The following is a 3,179-nucleotide window of genomic DNA, read 5'->3' on the forward strand; positions in this document are numbered from 1 at the left end:
CAGCTGGGGCCAAAGGATCCCAGCAAGATAAGCATCTAAGCATTTCTTGAATGAGTCCAGAGTAGGTGCCTGCACCACTTCTGGAAGGAGTCTATTCCAGGTCTTGGGGGCTCGGACAGTAAAGAATTTTTTTCTTATGTCCAACCTAAAACAGTCTTGGAGGAGTTTATGACCGTTGGTCCTTGTTTTAACTTGGGGTGCTCTGACGAACAGACATTCTCCCAGGTCCTGATGTACACCCCTTATGTACTTATAAGCAGCCACCAGGTCCCCCCTGAACCTGCGCTTTTCCAGGCTGAAGAGTCCTATGGTTCTCATCTCTCTTCATAAGGCCTATTCTCTTGCTCTCTGATCATGTGTGTGGCTCTCCACTGGACTCTCTCAAGCTTCTCAACATCCTTCTTGAATTGTGGAGCCCCGAACTGGATGCATTACTCCAGCTGCAGCCTCACCAAGGCTGAGTACAGTGGGAGGATGACAAAATGGTGTCCAATATGTATGTGTTGAAGAGAAGGTGAAGTTCCTCAAGTCATGAAGGATGCAAGCATAGTAACTCTGTACAAAATAAAAGGTGATATGAGTGACTACAATAGCTATCATGGTATTTTCTTACTTTTCATCATTGGGAAACTGTTCACCAAAGTAGATTCATAGACTGTAAGGCTGGAAGGGACCTCAGAAGATCAATGGGTCCAGCCCCTGCAACAAGCAGGAAAGACAACTGGGGTCAGGTGACCCCAGGAAGGTGACCGTCCAGCCTCCTCTTGAAGATGTCCAGGGTAGGTGATTGTACCACCTCTGGAGTGAGCTTATTCCACAATCTGGACACCTAGTTGTGAAGTAGTTTTTCCCAATGTTGAGCCTGAAATGGTCTTCCAGGAGTTAGTGACCATTACTCCCAGTTTTCTCCAAGGATGCCCTGGTGAACAGTTGTTCATTGAGCCCTTGATGTACACCTCTGATGTAGTGGTAAGCTGCTACCAGGTCCCCTCTCAGCTTCCTCTTTTTCAGGCTAAAGAATCCCAGATCCCTCAGCCTTTCCTTGTATGGCTTGCCACACAAGTCTCTAATCATATGGGTGGCCCTTCTCTGGACTCTCTCAAGCGTTACCACATCCTTGTTAAAGTGTGGCACCCAGAACTGGACGCATCCTGCTAAGACCACAGACCCCTTGCAGTAAGAGTCTACCCCAGGGGCAGGCAATTATTTAGGGCAGAGGGCCACTTACTGAGTTTTGGCAAGCTGTCAAGGGCCACATGGGTAGCCCTGCCCTTTGACAGGTGCCCCACCCCCTGGTCACCAGCTTTGGAATGGAAGTCCCACCCCCTAACTCCTGACCTTTGCCATGAGAAATCCCTCCCCTTGCCCCCAGAAATACTCCTTTCAGCAAGGGATTTTGCCATCTTGGAACCAGAAAAATACCAAATGATATTTTAAAAAGCAAATATCTACAGCATTCATGAATTCGATTTGAAAAAATATTTTTGCCCAGGTTTACATGTTTGTGTAGTGTACATAGAGGTGGGGGGTTGTGGGTGTGTGGGGTGAGGGAGCATGTGGGGTGTGTGTGGATATGTGGCGTGTGGGTGGGTATGGGGTTTGTGGGGGGATGTGTATGGCAGGAGGATGGCTGGGGCGTGTGAGGGGGTGTAGGTGTGGAGGTCTGCATGTATGGCAGTGCAAGTTGGGGTATGGGAGCATGTGTATGGTGAGATGTGCATGTGGAACTCACCCTACAAACACATGCACACACTCTGCCCCTGCCTGCACACACATACACACACTGGTCCTGCTTGCGCACACAGTCTACCCCTGCCTGCACATGCACACACACACACACACACACACACACACACACACACTTTGCCCCTGCCTACACACATACACACTGCCCCTGCCTACAAACACGCACACACACACACTGCCCCTGCCTGCACATACACTACCCCTGCCTGTCCACACACACACACACACACACACACACACACACACACTGCCCCTCCCTGTGCACATGCACACCTCCCTGTACTGGTGGGGCCCCATGCTCCCTGGTCTGGCCAGGCAGCCAGGAGCCATATGGTGCTGGAGAAGGGAGGGGGGGGAGAAAGCAGAGAAATGGCTGGGGGTGGGGTGGAGTTGGCCTCCTGCCTTGTGCTGCCAGCTCCCCCTTGGTCTAACTGCCCCTGACTCCTGTTGTCTTTGACAGGCAGCCAGGAGCAGATAAATATTTTCTAAATTTTTAGGGGACCTGCAAGCCACATAAAATGGCCTGGCAGGCTGGATCCAGCCTGTGGGCTGTATTTCCCACCCCTGGTCTACCCTGATTCTCAACGTGGTTTCAGATACGGTAGATCCATGGTAGATGTGATATTTTCCTTGAGATAACTAAAAGAAAAGTGCCATGAACAAAGGAAATCTTTGTACATAGCATTTGTGGATATCACCAAAGCTTTTGATCTTGTCAGTGGAGATGGTTTGTGCTAAATCCTGAAGATGATTGGCTGCCCTCCTAAGGTCCTGAGCATCAAGTCCTTCCATGTCAGTATGCATGGAACAGTGAAGTTTGATGGGTCAAGAATTTGGAAGAATTTGAAATCAAGAGTGGTATCAAACAGGGCTGTATCCTAGCCCTCAGGCTTTTGGAGATTTTATTTGTTATCCTGTTCAAATATGCATTCAGTCGCTCTTCAGAATGATTATACCTTCGAACAAGATCCAGTAGGAAACTCATTAACCTTGCTTGTCTCAAAATGAAAACGAAAACCCAAGAAGTTCTTGTCCATGAAATGCTCTTTGCCAACAATGCAGCAACTATTAGTCATTCAGAAGCAGGACTGCGGTGTCTCATAGATTGCTTTTCTCATGTTTGTGATGATTTCGGTCTGACCATTAGCATAAACGTCAACCATGAGCTGTGCATCTATTGTCAATGCTGGGAATCAATCACTTCAGACTATTGCAAATGGAAAGCTGCCATGGAGCAAGGTGTGGCAGGAACAGGGTCCCAGCCCATGCCACAGTCCTGCAGAAACAGCCTTGTGGGAGCGGGAACTCACCTGGCTGGGTCTGGACATGCGGCACAGCCCTGGCATTTAGGGGAACACATCTGCAGGCAATTTTGGGAGTGCAGGAACCTTCACTCCAGAGAACTGGCCTGACTGGCTCATGGGAGGCAGTGG

Source organism: Alligator mississippiensis, chromosome 6 (assembly GCF_030867095.1).
Source record: "Alligator mississippiensis isolate rAllMis1 chromosome 6, rAllMis1, whole genome shotgun sequence".
Taxonomy (NCBI): Eukaryota; Metazoa; Chordata; order Crocodylia; family Alligatoridae; genus Alligator; species Alligator mississippiensis.